This window comes from Mycteria americana, chromosome 10 (genome assembly GCF_035582795.1).
Source record: "Mycteria americana isolate JAX WOST 10 ecotype Jacksonville Zoo and Gardens chromosome 10, USCA_MyAme_1.0, whole genome shotgun sequence".
Classification (NCBI taxonomy): Eukaryota; Metazoa; Chordata; class Aves; order Ciconiiformes; family Ciconiidae; genus Mycteria; species Mycteria americana.
The window spans coordinates 16,139,337-16,165,280 of record NC_134374.1 but is presented as its reverse complement, the minus strand read 5'-3'; the positions used below and the strand labels follow the sequence as shown (position 1 = coordinate 16,165,280).

Below are 25,944 nucleotides of genomic sequence, written 5' to 3'. Positions count from 1 at the left end.
CAGTACACACAGAGTACACGCTTTGACTCGTCCATGTTGGTTGTGTAGCCCACCAGCTGTTATACAGCCACTTGCTGCATCACAGGGAAAGGACACAGGACTGCATATAGCAATTCCCACTGCACAGGCACCTTACAGCTCACTTCTTCCCAATCCCATATAGAGATTACCTCCAGCTGCTGTTTTTGAAGCATCTCTACATCAGCAAAAGTTCCATTAGCAGGTTTTGCTTTATGTTCTTTCAAATCCCCGAAACTGTCATGCTGGGAGAGACAGGCTCCCTGCTACACTTATTTTCACCTGGGAGCAGACTGTGAGACTTTGCTCCCATTGTTACACAACTCACTGCTGCTACAGGGGAAAAAATCTGTCAAATCCATCAGAAGCAGAGACATGCTGGAGTCAGTCACTGCACTTGGCTTGCCAGTGGCTCTCTCCGGATTTGGAGGCATGTTTCTATGGGGTATTCACCTCTGGACACACACTTTCCTCCAACAGGTCCAGGTTAAAAACTCAGTTTCTCCTAGCTAGACCTGGGTAGAACAATGCCAGAGATTTTTATGAGCAGCGTTTGGGTAGATGCCCAGCAGGGATCTGGGCTGCACAGAGGCAGGGTTACTCCAAAGGTATGGGAACAACCGCAGCAAACCAGTTTTCCTATGCCTTCCACTTAGACTTTAACCACTGCCCCAACATCCATGGACAGCCTGCACAACCCGATCCTTCACTTTTTGCATGCTGGTCAAAGTGTTTTCTCTCCCTTCAAGACAGAACCAGATTCACTAGCTTTGATCACCTTAAATCCTTATTAAAAACAACTGCTGACCCATCAGCCAATTCACATGCCTCTGACCCCCCTGCACAGCCAAGGAGGCTTTTTGGGGTGCAGCCAGGCCCAGATAACGGTCAGCATGTATCAGCACCCTGACCCAGAACCAAGCTGTAGTCAGTACCCACAGAAAACCCAAAATCAGCTTCAAACCCCCTCACAGCATCAAACAGGAATCAGCCCCTTGCTAAAAGCCCAGGAAAGCTATGTCCTTCAGGGCAGCATCCAGAATACTGAAAGCTGGGGATATGACACAGAAATTTGTAGGCATTTGAGTACACAAATCCCTCTGTCTCACAGATGCAGAAAACAGAAAGATAGCAAGCAGCTGAGGATGCTCGGCCACGTGATATCCAATTGCCCAAAGGCTGGAGGGGAGCAGAAGTCAGAGTAACACAAATGCCTCCACTGCAGCTGCATATGGGAGGGGAAAAAAGCTCCCCCAGACCTCAGTGCAGTCCCCCCCCCCCCAATACATCCCCATCCAGCACTATGAGCCAGAGCTGCCTCTGATGCACATTAAGGGGTGACATGCAATCCTGGAGTAGAGTAGATGGATGCTTGCTTACTCTCACGACCCAGCGTTTACTACGAGGAGGCTGAACCAACAGAAACGTAAAACTGGTTTGGGACTCAAATGGAAGAGAGAAGCACAGAAAGCTTTCTGCAGACCTACACTCTTCTCTGAAGACTTCTGACATGGAAGACCAAGGCGGAGTGGATTGGATGGATGGTCAAAGCAGGGGCAGTGCTGACTTTCAAGGAGGAGAGCAGCTGCCTGCTAGACCTTGCAGCTGCACTCACACACCCCCATCCACTGCAGACTTGCAGCTACGGCATACCGACTGCCCACTGCTCCAACTCTCTTACATGTACCTACAGAGTAGTTCTAATCCGCAGGGCACAGGAAAAACCAGATAAAATACTGCTCAAGGCACCAATGAATCAGTCCTTAAAAGCCTCTTTGCCAAATATTTCTCCTAAACGTTGCATTTTGGCACACTTCTAGTTTTAGCAGAGCAACTACTCCAGGATTAGAGGACATTTGAGATCATAACCTGCTAGATTGGTCTAACTCACTTTTGATTTTCAATAGTTTGTTCACATCAGTGGAAACAGAACAGCAATATTCCCCATTAACTAGTTAGAACAACATGAAACAGGTGATCCTTTCAAGACATCTCAGGAAAGGAAGAGCTGCACTCTCATCCTGCCTGGAACTTGCAAAAGCAAATAACATTCAGAGATAATTTAAACCGAAATGCAAGAAGGTAAAAGAGAGGGGGGGTGGCAGTCAGATGTCAGCTAATGGACTGAGACTCAGAAGGCTTAATTTAAATTCCTGGCTCAGGCACAGAAAAATCATGCTAGCCTCTCAGGAAATTCTTATGTTGATAGTAATTCTTATTCTTGCATAGTCCCCCAAATAAAGAGCAGCATTAAACACTTCCTTCTGCTTATTCTGTATCTTAACCATAAATGACTTCAAGAAAGGACCTAACTCTTACCTCCCATCACAAAACTCAGCATAAGGCATCCCTCATTTTATGATGGGACTCTCAGAGCAATGGTAGGAAAGCCAACGGGTTCCCCGCCTGCATAAGCGAGGAGGGGTGAGGATCACAAGGCTGAATCACTGCTAATTTCCTTCCCCAGAAGCGATTGGGACCTGCTTGCTGAGACCTGCAGGTTACCCTCAACATGCTTTAAGCATGCATCTCTCGATTTCCAAATATTCAGCCCAAAAGGAGCCCAGTTCCTTACGAGGGTGAGCTGCAGACCACAGCCTGTGCCCTGGCCCCCAGCAGCTGGGTAAAGCCCTTCAAAGGCTGAAGGGAGTTGAGGCCACACAGCCCGGACCCATCTCCATCCTCCCGGCACCTCCAGCCTCCGCTCTCAGGTAGCACCTTTGCTTGGCAGGTAAAGCAACTGATATTCAATATGCCATGATAAAGCAAGAAGCGTTACTCAGCCTCTTAAACTTCTCTCCTGCCCAGGCAGGGGAATCAACCTGATCCCTAAATTAAATCACAGTACAGTCACTGCTTATTCAATGTCAGCAAACAAGCTCCTGCAAGCCAAACACCCAGCATGACAGTGCCGATCTCTGACAAGCTGGACAATAGGGAGTTTCAGCAATTAATTTTGGGAGGGTGGGTTTTATGCAACCGTTTAGAAGGTACAGCTGCAGTCGAGCAATTTTGCAGACTGTTTTATCAGTTTGAAGATAAACAGACCTGTCCTGAAATGGTACAGCCAGGGCTGAAATCCCAGCAGTCTGGCGACTGCTGCCCCAATGATAAACATTCAGAGAAGTATGTCAATGAATGTTTTCTTAAATAAGAAACAAAACACTAGAAACTAAAAACCATACTCTAAGCATTGGAATTATGTTTCAAAAGCCTCTTAAAAATGAGGAATTTCAGTAACTGATCTCTTACTAGAAAGAGCTACTGATAAAAGAAGAAAAACCTTTTTCCATCCTTCCCCTGCTGCGTGTAATCTTGTTTAGAAAGCATTTGGGAAAATGGGAAAGAAGTCAAAATAATTTGATTTAGAGCAAGAAAGCAACACTAGACTGCAAAAAATCAGTGTCGCTACATAGTCCTAGCAAAAAGTCCTGCAAAAGTCCTAGTGGCTTTTGGAAGTAGAAAAAACCCTGTAGATTCAACACTTATTTTCCCTAGAGAAGATGGTACAGATCTTGTCTACCCTTAACAAAAGCAGAAACATTAATCTCAAAGATTAATGTGAAACAGCTAGAAGAGCTGCTGTCTTTGCCTCCCAGGAAGCTGCCATGAGAGTGAAATCACGTTTACTCTGACAGCAGGGTGTTCCCCACACTTCTCTATAATTTAACTTACTACGGGGAGGAGCAATGGGAGCAAAAGGTAGCAGTCGCCAGTCCAGGATCAGGCAAGATCGACTCCATGACTCTTGGCTTTTGGACAAGCATTGATAATTTCTGCAAAATGCACCCTAATTAGCAGGTTTCAAGGCCAGGCAGGATCTCCAAGATGCATCCAGCACCCCTAGAGCTGAGCACTAACTTCTCATTGGGTCCCTTCAAGCTGCTTTGCCTCCTCCTCCTCCCTCAGTTCAGCAGCTCAGCCAGTGCCTGATACCCCTAGGACAGATGTAATGGTTAAAGAAATGCATGCACTGTAAACAGCACACCACCTCATCACTACTCCGAATTTCAGGAGGGTGTGAGAGTCCTCCAGCTGTGGAAATCACTCTTTACAGCCAGATGTTTTCCAGAATAAATGCAGGGTAAGAGTAAAATACAACTAAGCAAAACCTCAGAGCAACACATTCAGTATAAACAAAATCAGGACATGAAGAAGCTACACTAGATGTGTTTTACAGGTTTTCAGACATGTTAAGTCTAAGTTTTTCAGTACAAAAAATTCAGCATTTCAGTCAAATACTTAAAAGTACTTGGTGTGCAAGTGTGTTAGTCAGTAGTGACTGCTAAAGCATTTGGAGAGGGTCTGCACTGGCTTCCAGCATCAAGCATAGCCAGCCTTCACCAGAAAATATGGCAAACAAGATAAACTCCTCAGTTTGGAAACAAACTCCTGCCAGGCTGTGATGCCAATGCCATTCCCACCGGAACAGAAAAGTAACAATCAGAGCCCAGCCACTCCAGGTGAAAGACCCCAAAAAGTTAGGTAGCCACCACAGCCAGCAGCCTACAGCCATTTCCCAAAAGTACAGAGAGCTCCTCACACTTTCTGCAAGGCACACGTTTAAATATTTAACACTTCTAACATGCAAGTTTAAGCAGTTCTGCTTTTTAAAAGCCTGCTGCAGACCGAGACTGGGAAAGATGCGCCCTAGACTGAGACTTCTAGGAAGGCACACCCTCAGTCCTTGAAAAATTGCAGTTGAAAAATTAAATACTCGGTGATGCAAAGTCAGTCACAGCACTTGCTGCTACTCTGTTTGCATGTGCTGCTCAGTCAGGTGCACAGATAAATTCCAAATTTAAAACGCATTAAAACCTGAAATTACTCTTTTCATTCTGCCTGGAGCTATTTCCCTTTGCCATCTACTACAGCATTAGGAATCGCTAGACATTTTGCAGAGAAAATAAAAGCAAAACAAGTCCTTGCAGGGCAGCCTCTGGCACGTGCTCGCATCCACGCAGCCAGCCAGAACCCTGAGCAGCAGCAGCAGCATCCCAACAGGAGCCCGCAGCAGGAGACACCCTTACCTGTCCTCCTCTCTCGGGGAAGGCAAACCGCTCCCTCGCCCGGCCCGAGCGCTGAAGCGTCTCCCACGCCCACAGCACGGATCTGGACAGCCAGCATTCCTCCCCCGTCCCCGCCCAGCAAGTGGGAGGTCGCTTCCCGAGAGCCACGGACGGGATGCGGTCGTGTCGCAAGAAGAGGCATTAGAAAGGCTGAGGGACGGGCGGCTCGAAGCGTCACGTACATAGGGAGCAGGGATGGGGGGATCCTCGCCCAACAGCTAGCGTTTGTGCTTTTATTGCTTGGCACTTGGGAACAGGAGGCAGTAAGATAGAAAGCTTTTAGGTGAGCAAACTACTTGTTTGTTTTTTTTTTTTTAATTTAAACTAAAAAAACCTTTTACTTTTAATGTTTTAAATTAAATGCATTTTGCATTGCTAGCTCTCGGCTTGTCCAGCCAAACAGCGACATGGAGCTTGTCTTTTGTTTTATGTACTTATTTTGCAGATGCCTTTAAAACCACCAGAAGCTCATGAACAGAGCAATGAGGATCCAGACCTATTCGGCCTCAGTCCGCACTGAAGGAAGACGCTGCCTGCTATTTCACCCCACAGCTGCTAAAAAAAAAAAAGTCTGAATGGGTGGTAAATACAGAGTTCAGAGCTGGTCCATATTGTAATACATTGCATTACCTCAACAATTAATACCTGTCTGCTCTAGAGGAAACACAGACAGACATCTGCACCAACCAGGGAGACACAAGCAACAGAAACATGTACTATGTTGTTGCTGATGCACTGCACAGGAGCAGAATCAATCACCAAAAAGGTTAAGTGGGATTTCCAAACTATAATCACATTTCAGAAATTTCTATTCCTGTTAAGTCCATAAAGTTTGAGCCCTCCCCATAGCTAAAAGGAAAGGATGTCACTTACTCATAAACACAATACTTGAATTAGTGAAGAATTTGAAGAACCCATGACCATTCGAAAAATTAAAAATACTTCACCAATAGGGTCATCGGTTTGTTTCTTTTTAAAAATTACGTCAGCCAGGAAAGCAAGTCATCGCCTGGTCCCATCTCTTGGGTATCACCTGAAAATTTAGCTTCCAGCTGTAAAGTTTTCAGAAGAGGTATTAAAAAAACCAAAACAAAAAAACCCAACCCCAAACCCACAACCTGCCAGCTTCCTCAGGATAGTAAATATAACGGGAACCAAAATAGAGGGTTTTATGCCTAGAATTGCAGCTGCAACTTAAAAGGAAAGAAGTTGGCTTGAAAAAGACTTTTGCACTCCAAGATCAGGTTGCCTGTGCATCAGACAGGACTTAGGGGAGGGCAACTTTGACTCTGCTCCAACTTGCATCAGCAACCAGCTTCAGCATCGCATCAGCCCCTGAGTGCAAGGAGCCCCTCTGGCTGCTCTGATCCAAACCAGTGACTGTGTTCAGCCCGCAAAGTCTTGGGGAAAACATGCAAGAAAATGGAAGAAACTTATTTCAGGAAGTTTAGTCCCTCCACTTTTTGCTCCATGTGTGAGTACATTCCACAGCATACATTCATCTTGTAAGGTTTAGGAAGTGCTGAGGCTTTGGGGCTTAACAGGTCCTGGGGAGAACGTGCCAAATCCCAGCTCCCAAACTAAGTTGTAACTTCTGTCAATGGCAGAGCTGTTGCAGGAGCAATGTCTGCTTTTGGGAGGGAAAAAAAAACAACCTCCTCTCCTTGTCTCTGGCATCTGTGTTGCTGGGATAGAAAAGCAGCACCTGCAGGTGTGCAGGTGGCAGATTCACACTGCAGAGGCAGATACCTAAAAGCCACCAGCCCATGGGTCTTCAAGCCTCTGCTTACTCACTTTTCTTTTTCCAGGTGAGCATAATGCATCCTACAGGGCTAACAGCCATTACCATTCCCTCTGCCAGGAAGGGAAGGGGCATTGCTACCCACTGTCGTCAGTCAGCACAGACCCTCAGTGGCTCCACCGTGAGGAGAAGTTTAACTGACACACACACAGTACTCGTGAAATACCTATCTTCCACATTTGCAAAGGATCAGCAATAGCCAGTTTTTCCACAGCTTTAAGAGCACTCTGCTCTCCAAATACTTCACATCCAGTCCTGTCGGTCCAACCTGCAATTACACTCAAACCTAAAATAGCACTTCGGCAGTGCCAGCACCACTCATCTCCACATCATGCCCCAAGACTCACCACGCCAGGGTGTGGTGATGGCAGGCAGTGGACACACAGCTCCCCGGGCACTCCCAGCCCACTTCCTCGAGCACGGCTGGTCACACACCGCTCCCCACACTCTTCCAAAATAGGAAGTTTTACAGTCGAGCCAGTATAACAGTGTGTTTTCCTCTTCCTCCCTCTTTAAGAAAGCCTTTTAGGGAAGCACAAGATGCCAGAAGTGCTCAGAAGTTACTCTGCTCAGGTGACGTGTCCGCTCCCCTGCATGGAGCATCAGGACCCAGGTTTATGCACAAGGAAGACCTGTGGCATCGACAGGATCCCTCCAGCACATCATTGCACAAGGATGTATCTCCTCCCCAGCTCCAGCTGCCAAGTTTCGCTGGGAGACCACTAATACGTATTTGTCCTCCAGAGGTTACTCAACAACGCCTGTGGGAGTAGCAGCCGCTGCCTTCCAGGCGACGAGGGAGCAGAGAGGGTAAATCCAGGAGTCACCTTGTCCCCCTCCTCTCACCAGTAGCCCTCAAGAATAGACCCTCTGGCAAAGCTCTGGGGGAGGAAGGGGGCACATCCAATGCACTGGCCTTCGGCTACAGCGGGCTGTGCAGCCCCACTGCTGTCCCCAGTGAGTCCCACCACCCAGCAGAGGACAACCACCTGCTCCTGGACACCAGGCTTTCCTGCCCACTCCAGAAGTAGTCTTTTCCACTCCTAGTTAGCAATGCCAAGAGATGCCATGCTAATATTGGAAGCTGTACAAGACAACTAATGAAACCCATGGCGATGCACAAGTCCCTGGGCATGCTACACCAGCCCTACTGATTTTTGGGAAGGGTTTTGCCTGCAGGCACCTCTAGCTCTTGCCTAAAAAAGCTGTTTGCTGGGATATAGCCAGCTCCACTGTCATCCAGCCAAGGGGGTGTAGGGCATGCTGGCCCCCTCCAGCATCCCCATGCTAGAGAAACCCCCATGGCCAGAGGGCTGGGCCACACCAGTCCCAGGAGATCCTAGAGCCAGCAGAGCACCAGTGGACTTCGGTGGGCCTCCAGGAGCAGCAAAGGTGGCCCAGCCTCCTGCCTCTGCCTGGCCCTGCCTGCTCTGGTGCTGCATATCAAGTATTTTCAGGAGCATACCCCCTGCTCAAAAAAGAGAGAGAGGACAGGGCCAAAAGAGTAACCAGCTGAGGTAACCTAAATAGTCTACTCCATCAGAAAGAAAGCACCACACTTTATGAGCCAGGGCTTTAGAGAGCAAAGATGAGTTGCCAGCCACCATCCCATTTTGGACTGGGATCAGTCACCATTTACCATGTGCCAGATGCTCCCCTCCTCCAGTTCTGTCTACATTCTCTTTTAAAGATAAGGATTTTTAATGAAATTATGCACAGATGGATAGAAGCACTCTCCCCTGTGCTTTTTAATACAAATTGAGGTTTTACACACTTCTTGCCTTCACCTTCAGGTGCGACCAGCTGCAGAGCACATTCCATCAATGTAAACAGCTATGGAAGGATTTGACAACTGAGGAGCAAGCATTTAACCTTAACTCCTCAATTTATCAGTCTTTTTAAAGAAAAAAGATCCATCTTTGCTAGATTTCCCTCCTAAAAGCTTCCTCAGCTGCTCTTTCAGCAAGCCTGTCACCAGGAAGAAAGTAAGACATTAGTCAGGTTCATGCTTATTTAATAAAAAAAACTTGCATATGCAGTAGAGACTGAAAGTTAGTCTTTATTTTAAAAAATGCTTGCAAACTAGAGTACAATTTTGCAGTGCAAAACAGATCTGAGGACTCGCTCGATTTACCCTGTGCTCCAACAGCACTCAGCTTAGTAATTAACTGACTAGTTATTCACAGCTTAGAGCAGGGAGCCATGCAGTCACCAAAGAAGTCAGCAAGTATGCCCAGAACACCATGCAAAGGATATCTCATGTCTCGCTATTTCATAAGGAAATCAGAGGCTCCACTGATGTCAGCTCCAGGAAATGAGCCACAGGCAGATGATGCCGGAAGCAGGCCTTATATTTAGTACTGAGTCACCCACTTTATTAAATTTGAAAGACACAAAAGGTGGGCGTGGAGAGGGGATACATGGAAAAAAAAAAATGAACAAGTTATTCCCTTGAGATCACGGTCAATGGGGAGTCCAGGGTTGGGTGGGGTTTTTTTTTTTTTTAAAAGAGAGAAAGAAACTAAAGATGACCTGGGAACCCTTTCTGCACTTTCACTGGAAAAGCAGTTGCCAGATCTGCTGCACTTCCCAGGGCAGAAGCCAGCACCGAAAATGCTGCAGGGGTTTGCGGTACCATTGGGGTTTGCTCTGGTCAGTCCTGCACGCAGGTCTCGGGCCCGAGCAGGGCACCACTAGTTCTGAGACACTTTCCCATCCTTTCTGCTATGTCTTCTTTGAGCCAAAACAGAGGCCACTGGAAGGAACTTGGAGTGGAGAATGTTTTTAAGCCAGTTTTGCAGCTCCACCTAACCCACCATGAAGTGCACCTGGCACCTATCAGGCCCCAAAGACGACACTTTTCTTTGGGTGATTACAACAGCATGAGGTGAAGGCTGATGAAGACCCAAGCATGCAAAGAGGAGCTGACCTGGACACACAGTAAAACTGCACCCAAGTAGGGCAGATATCATCACTGCAGGCTGCCATCCAAAGGCCACCCTGTCCCTCTCCTCCTCCTCAGCATTTTGGTCCCCCCATCCCAGCTCGCTGTGGGATCAAATGGACATCAGCACAGGGAAGGAGGGGCAGAGCAGAGAGGGACCACCCTTGCACGGTACCCCAGTTAGACCAGCTCAGCCAGACCATAGACCAGGCCACTGGAAAAAGGGTGGCACTAGGTCTGGTAGAAGGGTCTTGCAGGCACAAACATAGTTTTCCATCTTTCTCCTCTGCTGCCAGGTCTGTCCATCTCCCAAGCTAGTCCTTGACATGGCTTAGGCAATCCTCTGCTCACTTGGAGAAGATACTCTAGATGACTATCCACCTTAAGTCACTACTCAAGGAAATAGTGCTTTATAGTAGAATTGCACTATTGCAGAACAAAAGCGACTGTTTGCCCAAGATTTCTGAACAGGGAAGCTGTTCTGATCCATTTTCTGGCAACATCCAGTTTAGACACATTTACAATTGAGAAGTATAAAGCATTCATGTGGACTGCATCCTCATGCAATAAACTTCAGGTTAATTTGCAAAAGCTGCAATTTAATAGGAATGTAGTTCTTTGTACTAAGGTCTTCTGACATGCAGAAAAAAGAAAGTTTTAAGAGACACCAAAAACCAATCTTAACTGCAGATTTTACCACAATACACGACAGGAGTACAGATTTGTTCATAAGAGGTTCATATTTTCATACAAGTCCATCATAAGCATTTTCACTTTCTGTCAATGATAAATACTCTCCAGCCTGAGCAGCAGCAACAGCTCTGCAAAGTTTTCAGCTACTTGAGCCAGACTTTTCCCCTGAGAAGACTCACTTTCCAAATACTAGAACATAAATACCATTACCAAAGCCAAGCACTGTACCTCATTTTGATTTAAAAAGTCAACAGCAAACAAGAGCTATCTCTAATGCCAAGCATCACCAGTGACTTGCCTACAGAAGCAGCCTATTAGATTACTAATAAAATTGGGTGTAATCTTCAAAATAAGATTACAACAGCAAAAAGGATGTGGCTTGAAAAATAAATCCATGGACTGTAGCAAGACTGGCAATTATGCAGAACCAGAGGTCAGAGGCTGCTTAATATCTTCCACCTATATGCAAGAGGAGGTTATACCACTGCAGTCACAGCCTGCTCCAACCAGCAAATAGACATTTAGCCAACTGTTGACCACTGTTCAGACCAGTCTGCTGCAAACCGCTCCTGGCTAGTGGGGAGGCTGTGGGAGACTGCCACTGGGTGGCTCTTCAGTCCCACACAACTCATCTGTGGGTGACCTCCCACTATCAGAAAGGTTTCAGTGCTGGGGAGTCAAGGCAAAGCTGGTACAGTCACAGACCAACCTGGGCAGCAGCCCATATGCCCAGCCCAGCCTAAGACGATCTTTAAGGAGTCACTGGTATCTCATCCGGACATCCTGCCAGATGCTCTATGTAGAAGATTTTGGCACGCGTCTCAGTGTTGTGCAAAATGGGCCTACAAATTCAGCTGTGTTGAACTAGTCCAGAATCTCATCTCAAGGGACTTTGAAGCTTTTCCTGGTATTTAGCTCATGCTTGCATTGTTGGCTTCCCCCCTAACTGTTCCTTTTGCCTTAGACACCAACAGAAAGTCTTCTGTAGGATGGACCTGCTGGAGAGGCTAACTTCAGGGGCTCCCACGACTACTGCACTCTTTTCAGATACGTGGAAAGGCAAGGTAGATCTGGATTACCACTCACACATACACTGCAAGTTGTCACCCATAGCCTTCTGTCCCTAGAGTGCAATCTTCACCATACAGCTCATTACACTGTTAATTAGTAAGCTGTCTCACATTTTCCAGCCCATAAAAAACAGCTACTAGTAGCAGACTGATCTCTATGCTGTGAAGCCAGTCTTTGCTTTGATTGCAGATTTCTTATACTCTCAAGTCTGTTGCTGCTGCTGGGTTTAATGCTTTATGACTTAGGGTTAAAAAAAACACCTCATCCTTCCAAATTGGAAAACAAAAACCAAACAAAACAAAAACCCACACGCATCTACAGATCCTACATAAAGCCAAGACTAAGTAAGGCATGCTATCTGATGGAAGGCACAAAGCAACTTTGCAGCTCAGGTAGGAGGGGAAGATCTATAGCTGGGAGCAATAACACCACAAGGTACAACATGGATTATACCAAAGAGGTCCACATGCTGATCAAGAATATTAGCTACGAGAGTTACACGTCAAAGGGCAATGCACTAAAACAAAGTGCAATACCTTGCTATGTGCCAAGTTGATATCAACCCAATCCACAAAGCCTTAATTGCTAAAGTGAATTATTGACCGGTACCGATTGTAAAGACTCTTGCATAACAGGGAGTTTCAAGACCATTAGTACAGGGCAGAATCTTACTCCATTTCATGGCTTCCCAAGACCTCTTTATATAGAACTTCAGAAGACAGGGAGCAAAGGGACAGACTAAAACAACCCCATATAACACAGAAAAAAGGTATATACCCCTTAGAGAAGGGGGAGGCAGGCATAAAAGATCTTACCACTAGCAATGGATCTAACTAAAGTAGGCTGGACGCTGCCATAACCATCCGTCCAGGAGAGCTACAGTAACTTCCAGGAGCTTCTTAGCTGGGCAGAAGCAACATAAGTTTTTCAAGTTTTCAACAAGAAGTCTGACTTTGCTGCCTTTGCTTGAGCATTTGGTTTATATAAAACAGTGGCAAGAGCCCAGCTGGAAATTAGATCAACAAGAACATTACAAAGGGGTGGGCAACAGAAGGGCAGGGGCAGGATTGCACTGGAACCTCCCATCCGTGTCTCCAAGGAAAGCTTAGTCCCAACCTCAACCAAACAGTGCAGAAAGGAACAGGCTAAAGTTTAGGTCAGACATTAAGGCCACTTATTCAAAATATTTTCAGTTTTCAGCAGGCCCAGTTTCCCCTCTCTTCTTATGGAAAGGTGAATTCTACCTAAGTGAGGATTCAGAAATTTGCTTATTACTTATGCACTGAGAAACATGAACACGTTTGTAAATGTATTTCCATTTGTTCTCTATTGACCTCCTTCAAAGTGTTGCTATCTCAGAAACAGTTCTTAAAAGCAGGGGCCAACCTTCTCCCTGTTTGTCTGCACGATACCAATCATAACAGGATAACTTTACATACACTTACAAGCACCCTATGTATTCCCTAAAATAAAGTCCTCACAATCCATTCTTGGAGGCAAAACATTTTGTGCAGAATTCAGGAAGAAAAAGATAATTGCAATATTGCTTTGGAACTCACTTCCTTTATTTCTGTGACCAGCTGGAGACAAGCACCTTGTTCTATGCTGGGTCAAGGAAGTGTTTAACTACAAGATTTGTAGTGGAATATATATATGTATATACCACTGCAGCTGCTCAGGAGTTATAGTAGAAGGCAAACCCTGTTTTAACCCAAAGAAAACAGCGACAGGCTGGAAAATCAGCCTGCTCATCAGCATCCTGCTGCAGAGGCTCCACAGTAGGAGAGCTTCCAAGACTGTCCCTGGGACGAGACTCAGCACCCTGGAATCTCAAAACCTCAGCCCTGCTCCAAACCCAAACAACACTCCACAGACCCCTCCCGGCCGATTAGCAGGAAGGAGCACAAGATTGCGATGGCAGCATAAACAAGGCCCCGAGATTTATGATCTTTCAGACACTGGTTAGCAAGCGACCCAGCTGAAGCACCGCTTCACAAAATATGAATGCCAGTTACAGGGCTGGGTAGCTTGAATTCAAGTTTCCACTTGGTTAGCGCTGTTCTGGACACACTGAGAACTTTGGTGCTCGCCCAGCAGTTTCGCCTGCCAGGAGGGGCTGTGCTGAGCCCTCCCAGAAAGACAGGGACAGCAACTGTGAAAACACATGGGACCTCATCCACCATCTCCATCCTTCCCAGCAGGGCAGAGTCAAAGGCAGCAAGTTCAGTCCTACTGTTTGTGAAAGTAGAGCAAGACACTCTTCTACCTTGTAGCATTGGAGAGACAGCGGGAGAAGCAGATCAGCAGTCCCCCTCCTCTATTATTTTGAGCACAGCCCATCGAGCAGAAGTCCTGGCACCATGGGCTTCTGTGGCTAGGGCTGAGACAGGACCACATACACTAGCAACATCACTGGGGCAAAGACCAATACAAACATTAAAAAACCAAAACCTGATCAAATTTAGGAAGACACACACACATTGCTACGAATATGGTAACCCAAAATGTTCGTCTCCAGTTCCCGTTGGAAGCTAATGGGTACATCAGAGGTGCGATGCTCTCATGAAACAAAAACACTCATCTCACCACTCTGTGTTGACACAAAGGGCATCACTCGTAGCCACTATTTCTGGCACTAACAATGCCGAGTGTTACATGGCACTTCCAGCATGCAGAAGCAGGAACACACCTTGCTCGCCCAGTCAGCTCCTGTGATGACAAGCTGCAAAGACACTTCGAGGGAAAGAGCATATAGAAAAGCAGAACTTTAGCTATAGTTTTCAGACTCTGACACAACAGGCAGGGAAGAACACATAAATTGCACACAGCTGACCGTGCAACCTTGTTTCAGTAACAGCCCACCGCACATCACCTTCCATCTAATCCAGAGAGGGTACAAGCTTCTGTTATCAAAGGTCTTCAACCTCCATTTTAAACATCTTGTGCATTCAGCTCTGGAGAGCCCTAATTTAATCCCTAACATATTGGCAAAAAAATCAGTCCCATATATACAAATTGAGTGCAGAATCACATGCCTTCCTGTTTTCCTTCTAGTATCAAAATACTTTTCATATGTCAATCTTCAAAAAAAAAAGTGAGGGAGAACAAAGGGGATTTTTCTTAACCTTCATTTCCCACCACCTCAATGAGACACAACAATTTCAGTAGAAACCCAAGAGGATGTCCCTAGAGTTCTGCAATTAATTCTTTCTTTTTTTCCCTAGCAAGACAGTCTCCCCATCATCTGGAGCCAAGGCAACAGAAGCAGTTCTAGCAAACAAAACTCCGGCAGGATCTGCACTAATGGGACCCAGGTCAGGGGCAGGATTACCTACTGCATGGCAAAGGCGAGCCCTCTCTGGCTACTGCACCAGTGGTCACTGACACCTCCTGCAAAACACAGCATCTCTCCGAACCACAGCCTCGTTCAACACCTGATATTGGAAACACTGACACAGGACAGCAGCACTTCTGATGTTATTCAGCCTGTCTCAACTCCCAGAGTATCAGATTTTCTTCTTTATGCTTTGTCCCAAATTGGCGTTTTGCAGGTTTTTCCTTGTTTTGACCTGACCCTGCAGTGGGCAACAGTTCACATCACCTTAAGTTCCTGTATTTATACAATTTTAAAAAGCAGCCTAGCTAGCATTTTTTTCAAGAAAAATTCAGTTTCCTCTAGCAAAAAAAGTCTGTAGTAAAGACATAACTGCAGGAGTCAGTTTTTCCACTTTAAGAATTTGATATATGAACAAATAGCCCCTTGACTCGCAGCTGAAGTAAAAACATGCAACTGAGTTAGACAGAGGCTGAAGGCTCTGTCCCTAGGCTTTGGGAGAAACAAAATCCTTCTAGTGTCCTTCCACAGCCAGTTTCATGACTGTTTACAAAGGTTTTACAAGAGAGACAATATTTCACATTTTAAGGGGTTTTTTACAGTCTAGTCTAGAAGAACCAAAAACAGAACAGGCCAAGGCAGAGTCTACAAAAATTGAAGAGAAAAAGGCATTTCAGAGAGATGTTTGATCAACAAGGTCATGTAAACCATTCCAGGCCCATAGAGCATGCTAGTCAAACAGTCGTGGAAACAGGCAATGGGCAGAATCTCCCTGCCCTCCTCCGCTCATTTATTCCCACCCAGCCATAAACAACCGTAGAGGCTTATGGCTAAGCTGCAGGCTTCAATTGCTAGGCAGCACCGCCTGCTTCCACATCCCGGATGAGCTGCATGCTGCCTTCCCCCACAGAGGGGGCAGAAGCCTGTGAGTAGCTGCCATTTGCTACCACCCTGTAAAACAACTTGCTGCCTCACACAAGCATGGCCAAGGGCAGTGGAAAACAAATTAAACAATGCAAGAAGTCAACAGTGGAAGTTCACGAGTTAGAGAACAGATGCCCAGAGCAAGGAGACACTCGACTCTTCCCTTCTGCTATCCCATGGCCAACCACTCAGACTTGCCTGAGAAGTCTTGGGTTTGAGGCTTGGCTTTTCCAACAGGCAGTGGAGGAATGAGATCACCACACCAGATACTGGTCAACCTCTTGCCCTTAATGTTTTTTTTTCTGTTTATAAGAAGAGGGAGGAGTGTGCAGCTCAGGTCTGGATAGACAGGACTGAGCCAGAGGCTGTGCGGCAGCAGCAGTCTCCTGGCCCTCATACTTCTCCCTGCAGCACTTGAGCTGGGACATACTTAAACGGGCCCCCTGATGCCTAGTGCAGCCCCAAAATGTTGCTGTTCCTTTTGCCGGGCATCAAAACACTGGCCAACATGAAAGCAAGAAGATAAAAGGCTGTGTTTTTAGGCCAGGATTGCTATCTTCCCTTGAATGCGTGGCCTCCAGCCATTGAAACAGGACATACGCCCTTTCTCACCCAACTCCCTGCCAAGCTCATACTGCTCTGCTACCTGGCTGTTGTAGGAAGCACTCGCCTTCATTTTCAGCTGGCCAGAGCTAATTCTTCCTTCCTAGAGCTAATGACCTGTGAGTCTGCTGGACCTTCCTCTGTGAAAGCACCTCCCCATCCAGGAACCCATTCCATCCCCAAACGCTCCCCCCAGAGAGCAGAGCCTCAGGGTCCTCCTGCCACCCATGAGACACCTTGCTATCGCTCCAAGACGTTACTATCACGGGTAATGAAGATAAGCACTTCTGCCAGTATTTTCTTAACAACTGCCTAAGCCAAGCTAGGCATTTAAGGAATCAAAAAAGGCCTTGACTGCTTCCTGCCCCGAGGCTCAGCGATATGGGACCCATTCATTTCTTCATCCCATCCAGCCAACTCTCTCCACTAACAAGGATGGACCAGGGGGCTGAACTTCCAGGCCGCTGAACTACAGAGCCTGTGGTCTACAGTTTTCAACTCTTTCAGGTCCTGCAAGAAGCATGGCTAAAACTTTACTCAATATCTATGATAACTACATGGCTGGCAGTCAGACACTTGGCTGTACACCTCCCTGACACCAGTCACCTTAGCACTTCTGGATCCATTAGCAGCAAACAGATTTTCTGAGGTATTTTACAGCTGAAGGGCTTCCCGTGGCTGCCAGTGCCCCAGAAACCAAGATGTGAACGTGTTGTGTACAGTTTTCAGCCTGCTGAAAAGAAAGGCTATTTTTAATCCAAGCCTACGTAGGGTGGGGCTCAGTCTCCAACCAGGCCAAAAAGCCACTACAATCCACAAGACCAATGTCTGGCAACCTTTGCTTGCAAGCTGATGTCTGTTCTATTTTGGGGATGGGAGGAATTTAGAATAAAAAGATATATAAATTAAAAACAAAAGAGGCTATGAAAAGTGAATAGAGGGAAGGGCCAGACTTATCCTGTGTATTTTGGTCTAAAGAGCAGGGCTCTAAAAGACCACAAATCAGAATTACTTCATTTTCCATTTCCTACAGCAGTTTATAAAGTATCGTTTATAACATGGGCTGAGTACAGCCCCAGTATATTTTGTACAGGAGGAAGAGCCAACCTGTGGCTCCTTGCACAGCAGTGAGACCCTTGGGAGAACGAGGCAGGAGAATGGTCACCAGCCATGGACATACCACCAGGATCCTATAAAAGAAGGTTTCCTATCTCAGACACCAATACAACAGCTGTTGGGACACCTTGTTCTTTTGATGTTGGGACCACAAAAAAGACAAAGCAGAGCCACCAAAGTGACCTGAGGATTAGAAAATAAGAGAAGTTTTGCTTATTTAGCATTTATGGCCAACAGGCACCCAACCCACTAAAAGCAGAAATATTTTGTATGCTCTCAGCACCTAAATGAGCCCAAGATCACACAGACTTCCTACGTAAACATGCCACTAGGTTTTATTTGTTACAGGCACTGTCTCAACTTGGCATTCAAGCCAACTCAACAGAGCCATTTACTTTGCCACATTAACCTCACCTTCCTTGCAGTACACAGGTCACTGGTCTATAAGAGGGTACATACAGCTTCTCTCACGGTCTTCAGATATCCCTTTAACATCCATCCATCCATAAACTGTGAAACACTCACATAGGCATCAGCCTCTCTAGAGCTCCTTCTTCACCTGACCAGGGCTGGATTATTAACCCCACTACAGAAGTCTGCAATTACTTCTCTTGGCAGAATGCAAAAAGGGCAGAACAGAAGAGACGGTACACTGGGCTAAGTGGAGGACCAGCAACGATGAACCTCAAGCACTGCTATAATTTCAGTCATGGATTTCTTAGGAAAAAAGCCAACACCTAAGCAACACTGTGAAGTTCAACCTAGATTTTATAAGCATAGCAGCAAGACTGGATGCTGAACGCCTCTTAACACTAGGTAATATATTCATGGCCAACATCACTTCTTCCTTCCTTTTCCACCTGTAAGTGACAGCACCAACTGCCTGCCCTCTCACTTCCATCACTAAGGGCAGTATGTGATGGGGAAACAGCGAATGGGAGAGCAAACTCCATTTTCAGCTTTAAAAAGAAAAAAACAAAAAAGCTTACTTCAAAACATCAGAAATTAGGCCTCCTGCAGAGACACTACACCTTATCTTCTCTTGTAGATCACAGTAATAGTCTCTCTTCCCAACTATGCAGTGGGCACTCCCAGCAGCATCTGTGAGCTGTCACTCTTTTTATAGGAACAAAAAACCTACTGAAGAGGCAGGAAAAACAGCTGTAAGCATTTCAGAGAAGGAAATGAGACAAGGAGACTGGTTAGAAGCATATGGCCCATATGGATTGACATGAGCAATCGGCAGCAGTCCTAACCAGACTTCCCATTTCAGATAGTTGTCCTGCTCCCACATCCTCAGATGCATGTCAAACCAATAATTATTTTATTTCTTCCATACTGATTCCCAAATGTCAGTAGCGCACAGCCGCCGCACCCCGCGAGGACAGTCTGGATGTTGCAGGAGGAGCCAATTTGCCCCCAGGAACATGCACATCGCCCCACAGTACACGGCGTTGGACAGCACAGACCAGCCGGCGCAGGGGGGCACAAGGAAGGGGATCTAAGGCAAGTAGCCCACCTGCCAGGGATGCTGCATTTCCACAGGCAGCGGTCGTCTTCACAGCCCACGGCTGCTGAGAGGTAGAGATAAACTACCAGGAATCAACTGGCAAAACAAGCAAAAGGGAAAGACTAGCTCTCAATAGCTCCATCTCTGCTGATAGCAACTCTCCTGGGGACACGAAGGCTACCTCTTCATCATCACACCACTCACAAACCCAGTGACAAAGCTAGCTTTGAGTAGCCCAAGCGTTAACCCACAAAACCCAGACGTGAAACACTAGCTGTTAGAGAAGCACACATGATATAATTCTTCCAAGCGGGCCAGACAGGACTTGCTTGTCATTCTTGGCATTTTTAATCTATTACCATAAAAACCAACAGATTACAGATTCCCAGGAGACCGGCAGATGCCACAGTGACTGAGTGCGCTGGCCATGCACAGCACTGGCCACCACAGTTCAGCACCCTGTCCAGGGAGGTCCACACCCCTCTGATGGGAACAGACCTGCCGGGAGAGGGTAGACCATTGCTTGTTAGCAGCACTGACGTCAGACATGCCCACCGCTCGATTACCTCCAATGCCACCACTTCCGAATTGAACAGCATGGTATTAGCAAAGGGCAGATGGGCATGTCCTCTCCTCCCACCCACCCCACTCTCCAGCCCTTTTAAGTGGAGACTTCTGCCTTCCAGCTGCATCAATTCATCACATTTTCTTGCTCAGCCAGTATGAGAAGACAGGTTGCTCTTTACATGGCTGGCACCTTATCACACAGGGTCACACTAAACACCTGAAATCTCAAACACAGAGCCTGCTGCCCAGGCTTGGGCTCTGCAGCTACAAACACTCACGAGTCCCATCTTTTGGCTGTAATCAAATCATCTCTTCGATCATCAGTTGAAAGGGTGGGCATCCACCACCTTCCACAGGCAGCACGCACTCAGTGCCACAGCACGCCCACCCCGGGAGCTGTGCTGGTGCGATGTGTCAAGTGAGACTGGGTGGGCTGGGGGCTGCAGCACAGGGAGACAGGGCAGGAGGATTTCTCACAGCTGGGATTCCTGTCCCCAAGCTGATGGCATAGTGTGGCAATGCCACCCAGGCCAGACTCACACCGCTTGCTGGTAAAGCGGAGGAAGCGTACAACTAACCTAGCCCTTCACTTGGGAAACAGATCTGCACAAAACAGGAGACTTCTCACAGGCCATGCTGCAGCACTCCAAGTGAATCTCAGCACAGAATGTGACAGAGAGGTTGTCATCCAAGTCCCCACTTCAGAAAAACCTGACCTAGAGGCAGGAAGAACATCCAGGGCAGGAAACACTAGCGAGGATGGACAGGACAAGCCTGACCCGTCATCTACAACTTCAGCATTGAAGAGCACGAGGTAGGCAGCTGCTAAGACTGAAGCCGTACTAAATGCTGCTGTGTCTAAGCACCCACCCACCTCACACCCACTCCCAGCACAGACCATGCTGGGGATACCTACTTTTAGTTCCCTGCCATCCAATAAATCCAAGAGAGACAGTACACCCAAATGAACACCCAAACCCAAGTGTGTGGAGCAGGGGACACAACAGTAGCACATTCATGGCCAGCAGTCACATGGCTGAAAGCAATTACAGTCACCATCAGCTGAGCTGCCACTGCTCAGAGGACCTCCAGGGTGGCCAGTTAGCATCATTTCTCCCAGCCACACCACCCAGAGCCCAGATGTTAGACCATCACCCAACTGCCTTCAATCGTGAGATCACACGCTGTCACCCTTTGCACCTACTGATCTACCAGCAGCAAGAGTAGCAGGTACCTCCGGGCTGGAAAAGGGCTTAATGGTGCAAGCAGGGAAAGCTGATTCTGTGTTAGAGCCTGAGCAACTCCCTGGGATGGTCAGAGGGGAAACAGTCCTTCCATGCTCCCCCCACCAGCAACGCTGCAGGCAGAGCTCAGCCAAGACCTACTCACCACAAACAGAGCCACTGCCGCTTGTGCAATAATCCAGTTCCCAAAGTGCCAATAGGAATGTATATGCAAAGATGTCAACAGATGCCTATCGAAGGGTTTGGGGACCAGTGATAGGAAAGAGCAAGGTGATAATGTGACATTCATTAGAGTAACCAAACAATACTGATTTAATACAACCTTGCATCACCCTCATTAAAAGACTTGGTCTCAGTTTTGCAATGTGCTTGAAATGAAAAGATATTCAGGAATGTTTTGCTCTGCATATGCATTACGGTTATTTGGTAAACTTTTTAAATTTAGTATTTAACTCTACCTTTCACACAGATCAGGTGGTAGAAGTTTCTGGATTCATGTTTGGCTTTTTTGATGTAATTAGCAACTTTAAGTACTTCATGAGCTCAATATCCAAAAAGATACACACAATACTTAATACACAATAGTACGTAGTTCAAAAAGTGCTGACAAGGAACTTCTCAGTAGTAACTAATAAGTTAAAAATTAATATCTGTTATTGCACCATGCAGGTTGATAGTTTGTCAGTCACATGTTTAAACAGCTGGCACCAAGAGATGAGAATCTGCTTTTCTATGCTGAATTACTGCTCTAACATACACAGAGGCAAAGGTAATATTCAAAGCCTGAACAAAACACCAACTTAAACCATGTTTCTTTTGCTGTTTCTTGCTACTCTGTGGCATGCAGATAAAAACCAAGTTGTAGCCACATAAATTTCACCTGTCCATCTCTCTGCAAACTGCGAAGCAACGCTGTAGCAGTTGACATCTCTGTCCTTCCTCCTCCACATTTGCTTTCTAACTCTCTTCTTGATCAGAAGCATCACCACGTCTCTGCACAGGGTTAACCTGCAGGCAGGTTAACCGTGTTGGCAGGTCAAGAGCCACCCTCGAACACTGTTGTCAAACACCATTAGCGAGCTGGGACTGTGCTGTGCAAGGCACTGCTGGATCTATACAAAACACATGCTGGAATAATGCAAACAAGCCAGATGCTGCTTTACCGTCACTTTCTCTGCCACAGGCAGTTCACATGCAAGAAAATCAAGCTAACAGGCTTTTATCTAACTAAAGAGGAACAAATGTCCCCAGTGGATTCTGGTCCACAGCACTCAGCATTATAAGAAGGAAAGAGATGCAAAACATTGTAACTTAAAAAAAAAAAAAGAATAAGAAAACAACTGAAAAATTTGCTGTAAAGCAGAACTCACTCAGCCTTTGGTTTTGCTGAAAACACAGCCTCTTTGTGTTTCACCACCTATCATTTAATGCTATGTAAAATAGGTTACCAAGAACACAGATAGGGTGTACTTGGGCAACATCACCAAATAAACTACTACCACCTGAAGTATCACCACCAAGACAACCTCAAGTGCTAAATGAAGCTCTGTTAAGTGATCAAGTGTACTTACTACTAATCACTACCATCTACTTTGACAAGGAAGTGGATTAAAATATCTATATGGAAAGATTATGGGCACACCCTCCCTAAACTCACTGCCACTCATGTAAAAAGAAAAGCATTTGTCTTCTCCCGATCCATTACGCTACACACATTAGCAAAAACACAACTCCTGCACTCATGCTCCAAGAAGTGGAGCACTTGCAGTTTTACTACACAAAAGACTGAGACGTACTTCCAACATGAAGTTTACCTATAAAGCTATTCACAAGGCACTGGGATCACTTAGATCACTAGCAGCTGCTTAAGCAAAATTACTGAATTGCTGTCCCTAACATCCTTTTCAATCAATCATTGAGTAGCACTCTCATTTGCTTCCTTCAAGTCAGAACTGTTGTATTTCCACTTCTCCAAAGCCAGTTAAGTTGCTGCACTAGAAAGCCAAGTAAACACAGGAAAGAGTTACTAGAAGATCCCGCATGAGTGGATACAGCAGCAAACCCATTTAACAAGGCTGCAATTCCTTCACTCACCATCTTAATCTCACAACAATTGAAACCCAGAGCAGAGAAGTCAGTAAGGGAGCCCCAGGGGAAGGAGTTCCTCTGCATTTATCCCAAACCGAGCATCCATCAGCCGGAATACCTAATGAAGTCGTCAGTCCCCAAAGCCCTCCCCACTGTGAAGCTAATCTAGCCAAAACTAGTAAATAGGTTTCTGGAGTTTGGGGCATTCTTTAATCTGGGGAGATGTTTGCCTACTTTATAGGAGGGGAAACTTGGTCAGATTAGCTTTGATAAGAGAACAAAGACCCTGGTTAAGCATAATTCTTTATATCTAGCACTGAATAACTGAGTTTAATAATCACATTATGATCTCTTAAACCCAGACAAAGAATGAGTAATTCATCTTTCACAAGCAGAGAATTCCTTCAAAGGAGCTTGGTTACAACCAAGCAACATCCTCAAATTGTTAAACTTGGCAAGATTAATAGGCTGTGATAACAGCAGTGTTTCACAAAGATTTCTCTTAGCAAATTATTTTATAACATACTTTTTTTTTTTTTTTTAAAAGAGTTATTCAGATGCAAACCAGCAGATCTGGGATTTAAGTTCTCTGCGTGCACACACCCCACAGAAGGCCATCAAACACCCCCGGGGCAGAAATCAGCTGCAGAATATTGCACCCAGAGGACTCGCCTTGTGTCCACTAATCTCCCCGAAACACTGCTCTCCACTGACAAACTACCAGCAGTTCCTCTTTGCACAAGATTTCTTTTCAAAACAGATTGAATTTCTATACATTATGCGCAGCACTAACACATGTTGATCTCTGTAACTATTCCCTCTTTATATCCAGGTTCCAGCTGTTGTCTTTAAAGTTACTCTGAGTAAGTCTCCCAGCATTAAGGAGTTTTTTTTCTCAGGTTACTAGGCTCACTGGAGAAGTCACAAGTGTTACTGGATGAACAATGGCTCCAAGTTCTCATGCAAAGGCAATTTATCTGAGATATCTATTATCTTTTATAGTCTCTTCTACAGACTGACCAAAAACAGGAAGCCCAGCTCTCATGTGCACACGCATTCCACTGGGATTGTGTAACAGCAATAACAACCTCGGAGGCTGATTCAATGGCATTTGCTCAGAGCTACACCAACAGCTCTCCTGAAAAGAAATAAATGAGTTCAAGTGATGCCCTGCTTGAAGGTATGGATGCTATTACAGAGCAGACACATGCAGCCTGTCCCAAGGAAGCATTAACTGGAGCTGAGATTCCCATCCACATGTCTCACCGCTATGTCCACTTAGATAAAAACTTGCAACTGGAGAACAGTGCCTGCAGAGTTTGTTACCTCTGTGAGCAGTGGGACTTGCTGCTCTCCATTAGAATACTTACACCCAGTGCCAGGGTACCCCAGCCTTTCCTATGCAAAGGAAAGTCCAAAGCTTCACCTCCTGAAAAATTCCCTGCTCTTCCCCTTCCCTTCGCAGGCTCCCAACAAGAAGCCATTGTTCGGGGGAGCGGGGTGACACTTCCTCTCCCAGTCCAAATTAGAGATGTATAAAAATAAACCCACGCAGCTGCCCCACTAACTCATTTTCTTTCACTCTGCTTCAATTCGATGAGAAGCCGGCTCCAGTTTCCTCACTTTTTCTGCTTTTGGGAACACTATCCTGCACAAAAGATAAAAGTTAAATGCGAACCGAATCCCCTTTTCAGTACTGCTCTGCGGGAACCCGCCGCGGGAAGCAGCACCTCCCCTCCCCTGCAGCCGGGCTCTGCTTCTACCAACTCACACAAAGCCTGAAGTTCTGCAGAAGTCGGGGCTTTCGCTGCGCGCCCCTCTCCATCCCAGCGGCGGAGCTCACGGCACGGCCCCGCCGCACCGAACCCGATAACGGCGGCCACGGGGCAGCGCACCTCCCGCGCCCGCGCCGGGCCCGCTCTAGCTCAGCCCGGGGGTGAAGTTTTCCAGGGGAATGAATCAGACAGGCGCCTTTTCATCGCCGCGGGGAGGCTGCAAGGGGCGGCAGGAGCGTGCCCAGCGGACACGTACTCCGCGTCCTGGCGGGCACCGATGCGCGCTGGGCTCCGCGCCCGCTCCCCCGCCCCACTGCTCCGGGACCCCCCCCGAGGCGGCGGCGCGGGGACACGCCTGGCCGGGAGCGGAGCCGGGCGGCAGCGAGGGCCGGGCCGGGCCCCGCGGAGCCGCTGGGGCCGGTCGGCGCCTCCCGCCCCGCTGCCGGGATGCTCCGCCCGGGCCAGCGCACCTCCGGGCGGCAGGGCGAGCGCCGGCAACTTTCCCCAAGTTGGAGCCGCGCTGGAAGAGCTCCCGGGAGCACTCACCGCCCGTGCGCCGCGCCGAGCCGAGCCGAGCCGAGCCGCGCAGAGCCGTGCCCCAGCCCCGCTGCCCGCGCTCGGCGCGCCCCAGCCCCGCCGCCCCGGCCGGATTGGGCCGTGCGCCTGCACATCACGGCGTCCCGGCGCGGCGATTAGGCGGGCGCGGAGTCACTCAGGGCGGGGAGGAGCTGCGGCCGCAGCCAGGGCGCGCCCCCGTCCCCGCCGTCGCCGGGCTGCTCTGCCCTGCCTTCCCCTGCCTTGCCCTGCCTGCATCCCTCGTGTCCTGCCCTGCGCGCATCCCACCTCCCGTGCATGCATTCCTCCTGTCCTTCAAGCATCCGTCGTTCTTCCCCTGCATGCAACTCTCCTCCAGGCAGGCATACCTTCTTCTCTACAAGCATCCCTCCTCCCATGCAAGAATGCATCCTTTCTCCCATGCATGGGCAGCTCTGGCTCCCTCAGCCCTGCCACACAGACAGAGGAGCTCTGGGCTCCCCTTGCAACCTCCCCTTGACTCCCCAGGAGCAACCCTGCTGGGTGGTGCTGAGGATGCTCAGGGGAAGCTGGTGCTGGTGGGCACACCGGGCAAGGGGCTCCCCACACAGAGGAGCCAGGGCCTGGCCCAGAGCCTGGGTCCCACGAGGAGC

General features: G+C 47.4%; 1 protein-coding gene across 2 annotated transcripts in view; it reads right to left on the bottom strand.

The window, feature by feature from the left end:
- PLS3 (plastin 3) overlaps positions 1–25,450 on the bottom strand; it is a 54,122-nt gene extending 28,672 nt beyond the window's left edge. The window contains exon 1 of one of the 2 annotated variants that reach the window (XM_075513011.1): positions 25,304–25,450. The gene's annotated coding sequence lies outside the window, so the exon portion shown is untranslated. Of the gene's footprint in view, positions 1–5,048; positions 5,131–25,303 lie in introns of those variants that run through there. The other variant, XM_075513012.1, reaches the window with a different exon arrangement.
- Between the last annotated feature and the right edge of the window lie 494 nt (positions 25,451–25,944).